Source organism: Oryctolagus cuniculus, chromosome 1 (genome assembly GCF_051225735.1).
Source record: "Oryctolagus cuniculus isolate XC-2025 breed Fujian yellow rabbit chromosome 1, ASM5122573v1, whole genome shotgun sequence".
Lineage (NCBI taxonomy): Eukaryota > Metazoa > Chordata > Mammalia > Lagomorpha > Leporidae > Oryctolagus > Oryctolagus cuniculus.
Window position 1 is genome coordinate 81,644,853 of NC_142867.1, and position 19,497 is coordinate 81,664,349.

A 19,497-nucleotide genomic window follows, 5' to 3' on the forward strand; every position below is an offset into this window, starting at 1 on the left:
AACAGCTAATGGATATTTCAGAATTTGACCCAAAAGTCATTTTCCCTGTTTTTCTTTTCTCTCTCTCTCTCTCTCTCTCTCTTTTTTTTTTTTTTTTTGGACAGGCAGAGTTAGAGAGAGAGAGAGAGAGAGAGAGGTCTTCCTTTTTCTGTTGGTTCACCTCCCCAAATGGCCACTATGGCTGGTGCGCTGAATCGAAGCCAAGAGCCAGGTGCTTCCTCCTGGTCTCCCATGTGGGTGCAGGGGCCCAAGCACTTGGGCCATCCTCCACTGCCTTCCTGGGCCACAGCAGAGCTGGACTGGAAGAGGAGCAAACAGGACAGAATCCCGCACCCCAACTGGGACTAGAACCCCGGGTGCCGGCACCACAGGCGAAGGATTAGCCAAGTGAGCCGTGGCGCCAGCCTTTTTCCTTGTTTTTCATTACATAAAGTATTTTCATAAGAATTGTTGTGAAAATGATTTTTTAAAAGACATTTTTATTTATCTGAAAGGAAGAATTATAGAGAGAAGGAGAGAGACAGACACAAAGATTGAGATCTTCCATCCACTGGTTTCACTCCCCAAAGGGCCTCAATGGCTGGGGCTGGACCAGGCCAAAGTGAGGAGCTTCTTCTTTTGTGACTTGCTCATGGATGCAGGGACCTAAACACTTAGTTTTTTTTTTTTTTTTTTTTTTTTTTTTGCTGCTTTCTCATTTGCATTAGCAAGGAGTTGAATTGGAAGTGGAGCAGCCAGGACTGGAACTGGTATCCAAATTAGATGCTGATGTTCCAGGTGGTGGCTTAACCTACTATGCCACAATGCTGGCCCCATAAAACTGATTATTTTTGTGAAAATATTTGGGGGGAAATAAAATATTTAGAGGAATACATGAAAGCATGCCAGGTATGTTGATCAATTTTTTTTCTACGCAGTTATCTGTTGAAATTTCTCCATTTTCATTTTTTTTTGATTTGAGATATACACAGTAATAGAGAGCTTGTATACACTCGCTAAATGCCTCTGATAGGGATGGACATATGCTGGAATCAGGAGCCTAGAATACAATCCATCTCTCTTTTGTATGTGGCAGAAACACAGTTTTCTGAACCATCACCACTGACTCCCAGGCTCCGCATTAGCAGGAAGCTGAAATCAGGACCTGGAACCTGAACTTGAACTAAGGCAGTCAGATGTGTAGTACAGGTATTTTGATCTCTAGGCTAAATACCTACTCCTTTCCTTTTAAATTCTGCTATTTTCATCAATCTATTTTTTTCTTATAAAACTTTAAGATTTGACTCATTGATCATTTTTGGTTTTTATAAAACAAAATATGTTACATATAATACATGTTATAATAACATTTTTATAGCCATATTGGGAATTTTATTTAGTAATCCTATTTCTATCAAATCTAATATACTTGTATAAAATTTTATAAATCATAATATTACATATGAACTTTTATGTATTTACAAATATATTTTTCTTGCTTATTTTTACTAATATTAATCAAAACTTTAATCATGAGCATTTATATTTATCTCTTAGCTGATCTTATAAAAATATAGAACAACTGACCTCAGTCAGATTGAGCTAATGTACAAAACTGTTACATTGTACAGATAACTCAATTTTTTATTCTTTCAATTAGTTTGCCCTACCTATGTTTGTCAATCCCATCTTTTATTTCTTAGTATATTTATAATATATACCTTTGGTTTTTCAAACCCTGCAAAATAGCCAGCTGAATAATATCATTTAAGTACAATACTTAAAGACATATATTTAGGCAGTTATCTATGGTTCTACATAATATATGCTTAGATTTATCTCTATTTCTTTAAATAGCTGAATTAATATAAATTATTTTATTGGAAATATTAGTAATAAAATATCCATTAGTCATGAGATAACCGGATGAGAAATTCATAAAAACAAATGTAAAACATTTAAAGGGTTGAATAGATGTGATATAAGAAAATAAATTTTAAATAAATATAGTTTTAGGAAAAATGGTCCAATACTGAAACCATGCTATAAAATATCCTCCCATGAGAAGACTGAAAACATTAGTTATTCAAAACCAGCCTGGAAAGAGCATTAAAATATGCCCCTTGGAGTCATTTTATATAGTGATCGAGTTGACTTGCAGCTAATAGGCCTTTACCATATCTACTTTATATAACTTAAGTAAAATGGCAACTTTTACATAGTATTTGCCATCAGAAAGTAGAAATTAAAAAAATAATGTAACTAGTCCAGGTACTATTATTCTTCTAATAAAATACAGTCACATTTTACTAACCTATCAAATAATAGAAGCAATGAGGACTTTCAAAGAATTTTGAAAATAAAACGTGTTATGAAGTGTTGTCAGGTTCTATTAGATGTTTTTATCACACATACTACTTCCCTGTGAAAATAATTCTGTAAAATGAAAAGTGGGGAAAAAGGGGGCTAATATAATGAAAAGGCAAAAAAGAAAAGGCAGAAAACATCTGCTAAGCACTTTAAAGGATATCTGACTTTCATAGGAACAATTCAAGGAATATTTAGTAATATTAAAGAAATCCAGATGTTTGCATTTCACATGTGGTAAAGAAGTAAAAATCCCAGATTTTGTGAATACTGTTAGCATTGTAATTTTTTTGCATTTTTTAAAAGACTTTGTTTATTTGAGAGGTAGAGTTACATACAGTGAGAGGGAGAGACAGAAAGAAAGATCTTTTGCTGGTTTACTCCCCATATGGCCACAACAAAGCTGAGCCAGTCTGAAGCCAGGAGCCAGGAATTTCTTCCTGGTCTTCCACATGAGTGCAGGGGCCCAAGTACATGGGCCATTTTCTACTGCTTTCGCAGGCCATAGCAGAGAGCTGGATTGGAAGAGAAGCAGCCGGGACTAGAACCAGCACCCATATGGGATGCTGGTGCTGCAGGGGGAGGATTAATTTACTGTGCCGCAGCACTGGCCCCAAGAATTGTAATTTCTCATATCTCATGTAATGATATTTCATTGGTCGAACTTCTGAATATCTGTTATGGAACATTTCAGTTTATTTTCCTTATTTAAAATAATATGTCTGAAAGATAACAATGTAAACTACCATTTCAAAAATTAAGAGTAGTTCAATCAACGTATATTTCCATAACATTATGTTATTCTATATTTCTTTAAAAAATAAAGTACACGGCACTTTAAAAGCCAAATAAAATGTCTGTGTCCATGTTTGTGATTCATTTGAACCATCTAAATGTGATTTCCTAAATGTTAATATTTGCTGAGAATATGAGATCATTCCATTCTCTTCATTCATTATTATATATAACATCAAGAACACTTTAATGGGACCAGCATTAGGGCACAACATGTTAATCCACTACTTGGGACACCCACATTTTCTTTGTCTCTATCTATATCAGATAAATAAATGTAAATAAATAATCCTAAAAATAAAACAGTTTAGTGTTTTCACTCTTTCAGGTTCTTTATATTTATCCTCACAAAATTGAAGGTGGGTACATTATTATCCTGATTATTTTAGAATGAAATGAGATATTAAGGAGTCAATTATCTTTTCTGAGTTAACAGTAACTAGTAGCTTCCCAATATGTAATTAAAATCCAGATTCTGAATTCAGAGCTCACGTTTTGAATTTTGAAATATGAAAGCATTTTATTTATTTATTTTATTTATTTTTAGGCACAGTGACAAAAAGAGAGGGAAAGACAGATCTTTTATGCACCAGATGACTCATCCACAACAGCCAGCACTGGGCCAGGCTGAAGCCAGGAGCCAGGAACTCCATCCTGATCTTCCATAAGAGTAACAGGGACCCAGGTACTTGGACCATCATCTTCTTCCTCCATAGAACATTAGCAGGAAGCTGTATCAGAAGTGGAAGTGGGATTTGACCCCAGGCACTCCAGTGTGTGATGAGGATGTCCCAAGCAATAACATAACCACTGCACCAAAATGTCCATGACTGATCAAAGTATTTTCAATATGCTTATTGTATTTTGGATTTATATAAGTAACACAACAGAGTACTAGTATATTTTGCAGCTATTCATATAATTAATTTGAAGATAATTTCAGGTGGAAATTGATAGGTTTTATCAGTAAATGTAGCCAATGTTTAGCATTTGTTTATTTATTTTTTATTAGGTAGAGTTACAGTGAGAGAGAGAGAGACAGAGAGAAAGATCTTCCTTCCATTGGTTCACTCCCCAAATGGCTGCCATGGCTGGCGCTGCACCAATCCAAAGCCGGGGGCCAGGTGCTTCTTCCTGGTCTCCCATGAGGGTGCAGGGGCCCCAGCACTTGGGCCATCCTCCACTGCCCTCCTGGGCCACAGCAGAGAGCTAGATTGGAAGAGGAGCAACCGGGACTAGAACCCGGTGTCCATATGGTTGCCAGCGCTGCAGACAGAGGATTAGCCATGTGAGCCACAGCGCTGGCCCCTTAGCTTTTATTTTTAAGTACCTAGTACAGTTTCATTGTATAATACTGTGGATACATAATATATTCATGCTGAATAAATTACATATTAAAATTTATCAGAGACAATTGGTCACAGCAAAGAAAGATGTGCAGTATTTGAAAGCTCCTGTTTAGCAGATTAAAAAATAAATTTTTAATTTGGGGTGATTAAAGATTCACATGTCACTACAAAAAATAATAGCTGTAATAGTAACAATAATTCTGATAATCCTTTACCTGGGTTTTCCCAAGAGTAACATCTTGTAAAAATATAGTATAAATATCATAATAAAGTTGACATTGATGCAATCCATTCATACTCAGATTTTTTCATTTCACATACAGAAATCAACAAATAAGAAATGCTAGTGAGGATGTGGGTAAAAGTTACCTTAATCTACTATTTTGTGGGCATGTAAACAAGTACAGCCACTGTGGAAGACAGTATGGAGATACCTCAGAAATCTGAATATAGACCTATCATATGATCAGACATCATCCCACACCTGGGAGTTTATCCAATGGAAAAGAAATCAGAATATGAAAGAGTTATATGTACCCCCATGTTCACTGCAGCACAATTAACAATAGTTAAGATATGGAATTAATGCAGATGTCCATCAACTATTAACTGGATAAAGAAATTTTGGTTATACACTATGGAATACTACTCAGCTGTAAAATAAAAATGAAATCATATCTTTGGCAATAAGGTGATTGCAACTGGAAACTATTATACTTAGTAAAATAAGCCAATCCCCAAAATACAGATATCGTATTATCCCTGATTCAAGATATCTAGTAGAGTGCCTAAAATGCAATGTATTGGGGTGGAATGGACATTTTGAGATTCGATGATTGTTTACAGCCCTTGTCTCTTCAAGGAACATTTTTTTTTTTCGTCAAACTATTTGTTGAACTGTTTTACTAGTGTAAGGTTAACTTTACGATCATTAAGTAAACTGAAAATAGACCTTTGTAAAAATTAAGAGTGGGAATGGGACAGGGAGGAGAAAGAAGCTTTGGGGCATGGGCAGGGTGGGGGGAGTGTTTCTCTCTTTCTTAATCTGTATATATGAAATACATGAAACTTGTACAAATTAAATAAAATTTAAAAAGGAGAATTGTAACTCATGATATAGAGGTTTCTCAATACCAGATGCAATTTTACTTATTAAATATTAAATGAGGAGATTGAAAAAAAAAGAAGAAGTTTCCATTAACCAAAATACTTTAGCCTAAAGCATGCCAGAGAAATACAGTTTATCAAACAGTTCAGAATATAGAGTTAAAAAATAATTAGAAGTTCAAGATGGCGGAATAGTGAGGGCGCGCACCAATAGTCTGGGAAAAGATAGTTTAATAAAAGTGGAGTTACTGTAGCATCAGGAAAAGGCTCAGGAAAATATTGCAGAGGAAACTCTTATGGATCTAGAGGATGAGACAAGGAGGACCTATGGTGAGAGCAATGTTGCCCACGGCGTGGAAGCTGAGCCGCAGAGTCTGCATGCCAGCGCTGGAAGGTGAGGTGAGACAAAAACCTCAGTAACCAGAGACATTGGTGGGGAAAGGCAGAAAGAGCCTAGAGGGAACGAGGCCTGAAGCCCCACAGGGGAAAGTTCACCAGGCTGACTGGAGGAGAGAAAAAAACAAAGAAATAAGGGGAACCGGTACTGACAGTAGTCTCTCTCTCCACTCACCATACAAAGCCGAGCAAGACAAAGAGCAGGCACCATTTTAAGTATGTAAAGTGGCGCCCAACATTAGCCTAGCTCACATTGAACGTTAATGGCCTGAACTGTCCAGTTAAAAGACACCAATTGGCTGATTGGGTTAAGGAACAAAACCCATCTATTTGCGCTTACAAGAAACACATCTTTCCAACAAAGATGCATACAGACTGAAAGTGAAAGGCTGGAAAAAGATATACCATGCCAACAGAAATGAAAAAAGAGCAAGTGTAGCCATCTTAATATTGGACAACATAAACTTTACCACAAAAACTGTTAAGAGAGACAAAGAGGGACACTATATAATGATTAAGGTATCAATTCAACAGAAAGATATGACAATTATCAAGTATCTGCACCTAATTACAGGGCACCAGTTTATTTAAAAGATTTGTTTAGGGACTTAAAGGGAGACTTAGACCCCAATTCAGTAGTACTGGGGGACTTCAATACTCCATTCTCAGAAATAGATCAACTGGACAGAAGATCAACAAGGAGACAGTAGATTTAAATGACACTATAGCCCAAATGGATCTAACAGATATCTACAGAACTTTTCATCCTACACATAAAGCATTTACATTATTCTCAGCAGTACATGGAACCTTCTCTAGGATTGACCACATACTAGGCCATAAAGCAAATCTCAGCAAATTCAAAAGAATGAAGTTGGAAATTAGCAACTCAGGAATCCCTAGAGCATATGCAAACACATGGAGATTGAACAACATGCTCCTGAATGAACCCTGGGTCATAGAAGAAATTAGAAGAGAAATCAAAAATTTTCTTGAAGTAAATGAGGATAACAGCACAACATACCAAAACTTATGAGATACAGCAAAAGCAGTGTTAAGAGGGAAGTTTATATCAATAGGTGCCTATATCAAGATATTAGAAAGGCATCAAAGAGGTGAGCTTTCAATTCATCTCAAGGACCTAGAAAATCTGCCGCGAACTAGACCCAAATCTAGCAGGAGAAGAGAAATAATTAAATCAGAGAAGAAATCAACAGGATTGAATCAAAAAAAAACATTACAAAAAATCAGCCAAACGAGGAGCTGATGTTTAGAAAAAATAAACAAAATTGACACCCCATTGGCCCAACTAACTAAAAAAGAAGAGAAAAGACCCAAATCAATAATATTAGAGATGAAAAAGGAAACGTAACAACAGACACCACAGAAATAAAAAGAATCATCAAAAATTACTACAAGGACTTGTGTGCCAGCAAACAGGGAGACCTATCAGAAATGGATAGATTCCTGGACACATGCAGCCTACCTAAATTGAACCATGAAGACATAAAAAACCTAAACAGATCCATAACTGAGACCGAAATTGAAACAGTAATAAAGGCCCTCCCAACAAAGAAAAGCCCAGGACCAGATGGATTCACTGCTGAATTCTACCAGACATTTAAAGAAGAACTAACTCCAATTCTTCTCAAACTATTCAGAACAATCGAAAAAGAGGGAATCCTCCCAAATTCTTTCTATGAAGCCAGCATCACCTTAATTCCCAAGTCAGAAAAAGATGCAGCATTGAAAGAGAATTACAGACCAATATCCCTGAAGAAGATAGATGCAAAAATCCTCAATAAAATTCTGGCCAACAGAATGCAACAACACATCAGAAAGCTCATCCATCCAGACCAAGTGGGATTTACCCCTGGTATGCAGGGATGGTTCAGTGTTCGCAAAACAATCAATGTGATACACCACATTATCAGACTGCAGAAGAAACACCATATGATTATCTCAACAGATGCAGAGACAGCATTTGATAAAATACAACACCTTTCATGAGGAAAACTCTAAGCAAACTAGATATGGAAGGAACATTCCTCAATACAATCAAAGCAATTTATGAAAAACCCACGGCCAACATCCTATTGAATGGGGAAAAGTTGGAAGCATTTCCACTGAGTTCTGGTACCAGACAGGGATGCCCACTCTCACCACTGTTATTCAATATAATTCTGGAAGATTTAGCCAGAGCTATTAGGCAAAAAAAAGAAATCAAAGGAATACAAATTGGGAAGGAAGAAGTCAAACTATCCCTCTTTGCAGATGATATGATTACTTAGGGGACCCAAAGAACTCTGCTAAGAGACTATTGGAACTCATAGAAGAGTTTGGCAAAGTAGCAGGGTATACAATCAATGCACAAAAATCAGCAGCCTTTGTATACACAGGCAATACCATGGCTGACGAAGAACTTCTAAGATCAATCCCATGCACAATAGCTACAAAAACAATCAAATACCTTAGAATAAACTTAACCAAGGACGTTAAAGATCTCTATGATGAAAATTACAAAACCTTAAAGAAAGAAATAGAAGAGGATACCAAAAAATGGAAAAATCTTCCATGCTCAAGAATTGGAAGAATCAATATCATCAAAATGTCCATTCTCCCAAAAGCAATTTATACATTCAATGCAATACCAATCTAGATACCAAAGACCTTCTTCTCAGATCTGGAAAAAATGGTGCTGAAATTCATATGGAGACACAGGAGACCTCGAATAGCTAAAGCAATCTTGTACAACAAAACAAAGCAGGAGGCATCACAATACCAGACTTCAGGACATACTACAGGGCAGTTGTTATCAAAACAGCATGGTACTGGTACAGAAACAGATGGATAGATAGACCAATGGAACAGAATAGAAACACCAGAAATCAATCCAAACATCTACAGACAACTTATATTTGATCAAGGAATCCAAAACCAATCCCTGGAGTAAGGACAGTCTATTCAATAAATGGTGCAGGGAAAATTGGATTTCCACATGCAGAATCATGAAGCAAGACCCCTACCTTTCACCTTACACAAAAATTCACTCAACATGGATTAAAGACTTAAATCTACGACCTGACACCATCAAATTATTAGAGAGCAGTGGAAAAACCCTGCAAGATATAGGTCCTGGCAAAGGCTTCTTGGAAAAAACCCCAGAAGCACAGGCAGTCAAGGCCAAAATTAACATTTGGGATTGCATCAAATTGAGAAGTTTCTGTACTTCAAAAGCTACAGTCAGGAAAGGGAAGAGGCAACCGACAGAATGGGAAAAAATATTTGCAAACTATGCAACAAATAAAGGGTTGATAACCAGAATCTACAAAGAAATAAGAAACTCCACAACATCAAAACCAACAATCCTTTTAAGAGATGGGCCAAGGACCTCAAAAGACATTTTTCAAAAGAGGAAATCCAAATGGCCAACAGACACATGAAAAAATGTTCAAGATCACTAGCAATCAGGGAAATGCAAATCAAAACCACATTGAGGTTTCACCTCATCCCAGTTAGAATGGCTCACATTCAGAAATCTACCAACAATAGATGCTGGCGAGGATGTGGGGAAAAAGGGACACTAACCCACTGTAGGTGGGAATGCAAATTGGTTAAGCCACTATGGAAGTCAGTCTGGAGATTCCTCAGAAGCCTGAATATAACCCTACCGTTCGACCCAGCCATATCACTCCTTGGAATTTACCCAAAGGAAATTAAATTGGCAAACAAAAAAGCTGTCTGCACATTAATGTTTATTGCAGCTCAATGCACAATAGCTAAGACCTGGAACCAACCCAAATGCCCATCAACAGTAGACTGGATAAAATAATTACGGGAATGTACTCTATAGAATACTATACAGCAGTCAAAAGCAATGAAACCCGGTCATTTGCAACAAGATGGAGGAATCTGGAAAATATTATGCAGAGTGAATTAAGCCAGTCCCAAAGGGACAAATATCATATGTTCTCCCTGATTGGCGACAACTAACTGAGCACCTGTTGAAATGAAATGTACACTATGAGAAACAGTGATTTGATCAGCTCTTGTCCTGACTGTTGATATACAATGTAATACTTTATCCATTTTAGTATTTTTTTTTGTTCTAGTACTATTCAAAGAAGGAGATACCTTTATCTGAAGGGAGAAGAGAACTTCCACTTTGACTATGACCCTGTCGGAATAAGATTGAAGTTGGCGAACCCAAAAGGCTTGCATAGCCTTGGCAACTCATGACTAGAGCCTAGGTAGATTACTGACGCCATAAACAAGAGTGTCAAACTGTTAAGTGAACAACAGGAGTCTCTGTGTACTTACTTCTCATGTGGGATCTGTCCTTAATGTGTTGTCCAATGTGAAGTAATGCTATAACTAGTACTGAAACAGTATTTTTACACTTTGTGTTTCTGTGTGGGTGCAAACTGATGAATCTTTGCTTAATATATACTGAATCGATCTTCTGTATATAAAGATAATTAAAAATGAATCTTGATGTGAATGGAATGGGAGAGGGAGCGGAAGCTGGGAGGGGTGCAAGTGGGAGGGAAATTATGTGGGGGGGAAAGCCAATGTAATCCATCAACTGTACTTTGGAAATTTTTATTTACTAAATAAAAAAAAAGAAAAAAATGAAAAAAAGAATTAGGTGTTCAATTTTGAATGCACAGTCATTGCAAATGCACTAAAATATATATTCTTTAAATTTACTTGTTATTGAAATTAATGTTTTGTCTAGAGAAATATGGAGTTTTTCTCATTAAAACTAATAGAGAATTGTTTTCCTTTTTTTTATCTTACATCCTACATTTAACACCTATTCTTTTAATCTTCCTTCCAAATTCAGTCCTTAAACATCTATTCCCAGGATTCCATTCAAATCCAGATATTTAGATCCCTAATGCAACTGTAACCTTTTTAGGACCAAAATCAAAATCCCAATCTTCTCTGCCTCCTTACAAAATTATCTACTCTTTGCCACTCTTCTCTAGCTTAGCTTCTTCACACACTTGATGGGCTCATACCCTTAGCAAGAAAAATCAAATATTTGTAAATCAGAAAAAGATTAGACAGATTTTAAGTCTCGAAAAGCTGTAAGTACAAAAATGAAAAGGATGGATAGGGAGGAGACAATGGATAATCAGGTAAAATAGGGAAAGTGGAAATGTAGGAGAAGGGAGAAGCAGCAAAAAATAAAACATGCAGACAGATAAGTGAATGAAGAAGAGCCACTGAGAGTGCTCTTCCCAAAGCTATCACAGTAACTTTATTAATGACCTCTAATCTTTCTTCTCAATTAACCATTTGAGGGAGAGCCTTTATAAGGTTCAATTTAAACCTCAAAGCATAAAGCACATTAGCTATTGTAATGAATTTAAGGGGTGCTTAATAATAATCTTCATCACTGGTAAGAAAAAAACAGGCTTGCATTTAATCACAACTCCAAATAGAATTGCTGATATAACTCTGAAATAAATCAAATTCATGCTATCATAGCATGACATGCACAATGGATTCTGAAGAATGCAGTTATATTTACTACATACATTATTGCAACTTTTTTCTAGTTTTTATCATAAAATGAATATAATTAACTAAATTACACTGGTTATATAGATTTTACCTGTTAATCTGTGGTTAAATATATTGGATTAGTAGGCTTTTTTTTTTTTTTTAGTTTTAGCATGTTCTTAATCTGTTTATAATTTCCTGCCATTTTGTTTACAATAGATGATAGTGTTGAATATTATGTCCTCATTTTTAAAACAGCAATAGATGCAGAGAAAACATTTGATAAAATATAATATCCTTTCACAATAAAAACCTTAAGCAAATTGATTACAGAAGGAACATTATTTAGCACAATCAAGAAAATATATGACAGTCCCACAGCCAGCAATTTCTAGGTTATATGGTAATTAAAGGTTGATTTTTTTTACAAAAAAAAAACCCTGCCAAACTATTCTACAATGGCTTTTTTTGCTTTTTGTTTATTTATTTATTTAAGAGGCAGAGTTGCAGATGGAGAGATGGAAAGACAGAAAGGTCTTCCATTCACTGGCTCACTCCCTTTGCAAATGGCTGCAACAGCTGGAGCTGGGCCCATCTTAAGCCAGGAGCCAGGAGATTTTTCCTCTAGGTCTCACACGTGGGTGCAGGGGCCCAAGGTCTTAGGCCATCTTCCAGGTATCCTGCGCGGGTACAGGGGCTCAAGGGCTTGGGCCATTTTCTACTGCTTTCCCAGGCCATAGCAGAGTGCTAGATCAGAGATGGAGCAGCTGGATCTCGAACCAGCCCCCATATGGGATGTCAGTGCTTCAGGCCACGGCATTAACCCGTTGTACCATGCCGGCCCCACAATTTTATGTTTTACAGTTAGATTTATAACTCATTTTGGATTATTTTTTGGTATAAAATATAAGTTATAGAGGTTCGCTCTCTCTCTCTGTGTCTCTGTCTCTCTGCCTATATGTGTCCAATGGTTCCACTACCACTTGTTGCAAAGCTCTCTTTTTTACCTTGAGTCAAATCCTACCCCAAAAGTCAGTTGGACAAATTTGTGTGGTCTAGTTTCTTTCATTTATTCTGCTGTATTGATCTATGTGAACATAATTTTTAAGTATATCTTTTACTACGGAAAGAAAGAAGAATTCTAGAGTAGGGATCAGCAAACATTTTCCATGTATGTTCAGATAGTAAGTATTCTTAGCATTGTGGTCTGTCACGCATATTCAGCTCGGTTGTTGTCCTGTGAAAGTAGCCCCGGAAGTGTCTGCATTCCAATTATGCTTTACTTCCAAAAGCATGTTGTAAACTAAGAAGGGTAGAGCAGTAACATGGTCTGGAGCCAGTGCCAGTGACCTTCACAATGCTAAGTGAAAAGTTTGCATTTACTCAGTGCATTGACCTGACTCTGGATAAAATGTATCCTGAGCAAGTGCATTTCATGGAGCAGGTGCAGCTTGTCCAGTGCAGGAGACTGTGGCACAACAGTAGACCCAGAACACCGTGAATGGCCTGGGTGTCGAGTCTCTGGTGTTAGCTATGTACAGTTACAGTTATACCTTGTACTCGTTGTCTTGGGAGCCTTTCCTAGATGAGCTGGAAGATAAGGCCAAAGCTGCCAGAGCCCAAGTTTTGTCCAGGATCTCAGGTCCCTGATCTGGCTGGGTTTGAGCATCTCTAACCTTCTAGAGTCCCTTCATGTGGTGAATGATACCCCATGACCCTGTAGAGATTGAAGCCTGCTCACAGCTCTGCTGGCTGCTTCCTATCCTTCAACTGTTAAGTAACTCTAGAAGCCAGAGGCTTCGGCATTTGGCTATCATCAAGGGAGCACTGTGTACTGTGGCTATCATCAAGGGAGCACTGTGTACTGTGGCTGAGTCCTTCTTGTAATTTCTTTCCTTGTTTGGGAGGTGTGTGACCTTGGCTTTTCTCATTTTTTTTTTTTTACTTTGTGGTTTGTCTTCTTGGTTTCCTAGGGGCCCAGCTGTTATTGAGGTGGATGTGACAGCTGTATGCTTTGTTGGAGCCTAAAGCGGAAAGGTAGGTTCATGTAACCATAATAAACTGAGTCATCTGTCAACGAAACAAGCATACACTAAATAATATTTGGTCCCTAGGCTGCAGTGTGTCAACTTCTTTTCTAAAAAAAAAAAAAAGAGTAATAATGAAGCAAAATCTCATTATCAAGAAAGTATAGGATATTTAGGAAATACTACTGAATTTCTTCTGATAATACAGTGTCTAATATTCTAATTGTTTTGTTGTGATTTTATTTAATGTCTCTCATTTGACTATAGTTTAGTACCATTTTAATGAGAAAATACTGTGTTATATCCCTAATGTTTATTTAAGCCACCTATACTATAGAGTTACATAAATAAGTAAAAATACAGAAGTAGTTATAATTTTTTATGCTGTTAAATATTTGTATAAGCAAAACTACAAAAAATAAACGTCATAACAATATTAATTTGATGTAATGAATAAATGTCATGTTAAAAATAAATTACTTTTGAACATGTAAATAATACTGATTCTTTTAAAGCAAAGAAAACTTTTGGCTTGAAATAATTGTGTGATAGCTGAATTCTTCATAATTTTTTTAATTCAATAGTAAGGAGAGCCCTCATCTGTTTGTTCACTCTTCTGATGCCTGAAATGGTTGGGGCTGGGCCAGGCCAAGCCATGACCTGGAATCTCAATACAGGTTTCCTTCATGGATGGCTGAGACCCTACTTCATGACCTATCACCTTCTGTTTTCCAGGGTGTGCATGAGCAGGAAGCCGGAATCAGGAATGGACACAGACTTGAATGCAGAAGACAATGCTATGGCACAGTGGACTAAGCCACCATCTATAGTGTCAGCATCCCATATGGGCACTAGTTCAAGTCCCATCCTGGCTGTTCCACTTCTGATTCAGCTCCCTACTAATGTGCCTGCAAGAACAATAAAGGATGGACCAAGTGCTTGGGCCTCTGCATTCACGTGGAAACTCAGAGGAAGCTCTTGTCTCCTGGTTTCAGCCTGACCCAGCCATGGTTGTTGTGGCTATTTGGGGGAGTGAACCAGCAAATAGATCTCTCTCTCTCTGTCTTTTCCTCTCTCTCTGTAATTCTTTAAAATAAAATAAATTAATCTTTAAAAAATAAAGACTTGAATGTAGACACTCTGATATGGATTGACTTGTGTCTTTTATTCTATTTGCACTCTGTGGGGAGCAACTCAGACTAGACTAAGTTACTGGAATTAAGACTTATTCTGTGCATCTGCTCTCCCACAATATGGCGCTGGGAGAGGAGGAAACAGCTTCTACCCAGCTGCCTCTCACCAACTTGACAAGCTGCAGGAGCTGCTCCTGATTGGAGGAGAGCAGCGTACTCGGCGTGTGGGTAGCAGAGTTGGGATCGGTGGAAGAGGACTATAAAGGAGGAGAGAGACAACATGCACCAGGAACATCTATGAGGAACACCTGTGCAGCCCCTGAGAGAGCTGGCCGGCGGTGTGCCGCTCCCCCGCGGAAGCGGGGAAAGTGGCTAGGGGGAACCGCCCTTCCACGGAGGTGGAAGGGGCGGTAGCCAACCCGGGAAGAACCAGCAGCAAACCCAGGAAGGGCCGAGCAGACAAAAGAACAGCGCAGGGTCCTGTGTCGTTCCTCCACGAAGAGGGGGAGCGACATAATGGTGCCGTGACTCGGATAGGAAGCCTAGGCAGGGTTCAGTGTCGCTCCTCCACGAAGAAGGGGAGCGACAGCACTCCTTTGAATACCTTGTTCCTTCAAAATATTGTTAATGGTATTGGGCCTTTACCTGGAAAATTCATTAGTTACATATAATTTTTTTCTCACTAGCCTCCAACAATTAAAAGCTCTTTTTTATTATACCATTATAAGTAGCACAAATGGATACTGAATGTAGAAAAGTATTCAATAGGTTTATGATATTCTTTACATGATCCAAAATATACTTAAATATTTTATCTGGTGAATTAAAACATGAAACAAAAAATCTTGTCAATAATAAATCATGTGTATGTTCATGGAATGCCATTTAGATATTGTTAATCTTGAATCCATTTAAAAATTGACAGTATGTCTGAAAAAAAAATGGGAGTTTTATATGTAATTTCCTACAGATTTTTTTTAGTATAATGAATTTACTCTGAAGGATTTATATAAAACTCATTTACAATTTGAATTCTGGGGCCAGCGCTGTGGCATAGTGGATAAAGTCATGCCTGCAGCATTAGCATCCCATATGGCATCAGTTTGAGATCCAGCTGCTCCACTTCTAATCCAGCTCTCTGCTATGGCCTGGGAAAGCCAGGCACAAGTCCTTAGGACCCTGCACTCCTGTGGGAGACCTGGAGGAAGCTCCTGGCTCCTGGCTTCGGATTGACACAGCTCCAGCCATTGCAGCCATCTGGGGAGTGAACCAACGGATGGAAGATCTCTCTCTCTCTCTCTGCCTCTGCCTCTCTGTACTACTCTGCCTTTCAAGTAAATAAATAAATCCTTAGAAAAAAAATAATTTGAATTCTACCTTGTACTTTGATTTTGTCTAACATCTAACATGATACAGTATTGTATAACTGTACATCAAGTTTTTGAGTACCTATTGCATGCTAGTATCAGAAGTAAATGAATTTACTATTTGGTCCCTGCTTTGGCACAATTTATTATCCAGTTGTGGAAACAATATATTTACCTCAAGTTGTTGATCGCAGTATTTAACATTTATCTAATTCTTACTATTTTTCAGATTCTATTCTAGCTTCTTGACATAAGTTACTTAATCATAAAGCAACTATAAGGTAAGTACTGTTATTTTACCTCTTTTATAGGAAAAGCAATTAAAGCATAGAGAATTTAACTTGCCGAGGATTCAACCTCTAATACATGAATAGTACTGTTCACATGAGATAATCAGATTCAACAATGTGTGCCCCAAGTTGTTATTTAATATTGCTTTTTCTAGAAGGGAAATAATATCATTATGTTCATTGTTCAGGCCTGTTCTAGTTTTCAGTGATTGGTTTCTGAATTCATGCAGATGTTTAAACTCATATTTGTAAGTTAATGATACTAAGATGGTGGGAGTTCAATTATGCTGTTTAGGAGGTGAGCCTGGTGGGAGATCCTATGGTCATTGGGGGCATGCCTTTGGAAGGTAGTCTAAAGAGACGGTTGGTCATAACATCCTGAGTTGGGCCTAGCTGCTCTCTCAGCTTTCTGGCTTGCCATGTGGTCTTTCCTGGTCACATGCTGTATCTTTGCCACTCAGAGCCCTCACAGAGGCCAAACCAATTGGAACACCTGATCTTGGACTTAAACTTTCAAATTAAATAAATGTTTTGTTATGAAGTTAGTTTCCTGAGGTATTTTATTGTAGTAGCAAAAAGCTGATTAATGCAAAGGGCAAGCTTTGGGTTATTTGATTCTGTTAAATTGCAACTTAATATATTATACCCATTTGTCAATCCAGTTAGTATATGGTCACAATCATTTTTGGTCATGATATAGTTGGGGAAATTATTTGCTCATTATTCTATTTAGGCAAAGCCTGTATAGAGCACCTAAACACATTCAACTTTATTTGGGGAGACTCCTTCAGAATGACTGTTCCTCTTTTGGACTGCCCTAAACTGAACTGGATTGAGAAATATATTCATGATAGAGATTCAATTTCCTGACTAGAAAAGTAGACACAGAAAGAATCAACAATTATTATGATCAAATAAGCCTTCTAGAGTTGCAAATTTTTTTTAGCTTTTAATGATGTATTTAAAAATCTTTCTTATGTAAGCTAATTTTGATTGTTGATAACTTTAACATTTATAAATTAGTTCAATTTGGGGTGACTGTTTTTTTTTCAGTAACTTGAATAATAATTTAACATTATTATTTAGGACTGAAATTGATGAAAATGTTTTTCAATAGATGTATTTTTATTTTTTGAGTACAAATTTCCTAAATAAATTCAGTTAACTACTTTTCTGTAACGACTTAATAATCTGTGCCTTTTCTTCCTTTAAGTCTAAGCCTGTTAACTGACAGTATATCATATTTGAATAATTGCTTGTCTCCATAACAACTAAAAATACCTAAATTCTCCTAATAAAAAGTGACTGACTTTTGTGTTTCTTTAACTATTAATATATATGGGTTTAGTTATACTTCCCAAAGAAAAATGACATATATTTGATACTATTAAAGGAGTGGTGTATTGGTAGTTTTAAAACCAAAAATGAAAGCATTCCTAGGAACAGTAGAAATAATCAAAGTAATGAAATTGTAGAAGAAATAAAATGTCTTAATAAAGCATGAATATTTAAGTATGTATATGTCCTTGCTGCTTTAAACTGCATATCAAAATTTTAATCACATTTAAAGCATAAATGGTGATATAACATATATAGTAAAATTATTTTAAGTTACACAGATTAAGCAAGAAGTTGTTCAAAATATTTTCCTAATCCTTGCAATGTTATTAATTGAATTAGCAAATCTCAATGAGTATCTGTTTATATTTATTTGATTCAGAAATGCATTGCCACCATATTTCAAGGTTTTAAAACTGAAGTACATTTTTAATCCATGTTAGATTTGTAGTCTCGTTGCCAAAACTCTGGAAAACAATGAGTTTTTGTGGATTTTCCTTGCCTGAAAATTTACCTACATGTAGGTGCATTCATGTTCATCTATTTGTCAACTTAGCTAGGTTATTAACAAATTGGTAACTTAAAAGAAGATTGAATTTTAGTGTAATTTTGAATCTTAACTGCAGCTCAAAATTCATTACAAGCTTAGATTGGAATGCAACATTGATATGAAATATATTGGGTTCAGAAGATCATAAAATACAAGATGAAAATTTATTTTAAATGGAGCAAATATTTATTATAGGAACATTATCTACATATTTTAAAGCATCAGTCAAATGACTTACAGTACCTAATTAGAGAAAAAAATACACAAGAAGATAAAGCGGAGTTTCATTTTGTCATTGAAACATTTGTAAAGTGATTTCTGGTTACACTCTAGGGCATTCAATTAAAGAGAGAAGAAATTGCCAAATCTTTCAGAACAGATCAGAGCATTTTCAAAGCTAAGAAGGGTTGGTGTGATGATTCATACATGATAAAAATATATTCCTTAGATGCTGAACATGTAAGTTTCAAAGGCTTCCAGCTGACTTCCAAGAGAAACTATTAACTTACAGGCATATATGAGTCCTATAAGGAGAAAAGGAAACCTTGAATTTAAATAAATAAGGAATGTAGATGAAATCTTGATATTATTTGAACTACCAAAAATTATGCATTTAATCCTAAGTGGGCTAAAGTGGTCAAGATCATGAACATAGAGTATTTAAAAAAAAAAAGCAGCTTCTCAGTTATGTAACTGTATAACTAGAATGGTTCAGAAGATTTGAGCTATGAATTATTGAGAATCTTACTATCTTCTACAGGGGAAGGAAACTTTATTACAAAGCTAACGTCCAAAATGCCCCTAGCCCATAAATATGGTGCCTCACTTTCTACTAAAACCAGATGGTTATCCCAACAATATGAAAGAAAGAGAGTGAGGGTGAAAGAGCAAGGGAGAGCCAGAATGGGAGTGAGAGTGAGAGCAAGAGAGTAAGAGAGGGCTAAAACAAGAGGGAGAAGAGACTCAGAGAGAAAAATGAAATGAACAGATGGTCACCAAAACTTTAAATTCTGATGGATGAGGAGGTAAGTAGAGGATAAAAAGGGGTAGGCAGTGAGAAAGAAGAAAACCTGATGGGATATTTTGTTAGGGAGGTGAAAGAAAGATAATATTTCAAGAAGAGAATGATCAACTGTCAAATACTGCTGCTAAAATAGGAAATAGGATGAAGGCTGAAATGTATCCTTTCAATTTAGTTAAATACTACTAAATGAAACTTAAGTAAAGTGGTTTTCATGAAATAGTGGGACAGAAGATAGATTGGTCTGAGAAGTTAATGGGATAAAAA

At 36.6% G+C, this 19,497-nt stretch overlaps 1 protein-coding gene across 2 annotated transcripts in view; it reads left to right on the forward strand.

Moving 5' to 3' along the window:
- Positions 1-14,675, forward strand: part of NAALAD2 (N-acetylated alpha-linked acidic dipeptidase 2) — a 111,480-nt gene extending 96,805 nt beyond the window's left edge. Inside the window, exons 19-22 of one of the 2 annotated variants that reach the window (XR_016219430.1) lie at positions 3,689-3,826; positions 10,106-10,243; positions 13,478-13,541; positions 14,267-14,675. The gene's annotated coding sequence lies outside the window, so the exon portion shown is untranslated. The remainder of the gene's footprint in view (positions 1-3,688; positions 3,827-10,105; positions 10,244-13,477; positions 13,542-14,266) is intronic. The other variant, XR_016219429.1, reaches the window with a different exon arrangement.
- Positions 14,676-19,497: the final 4,822 nt, after the last annotated feature.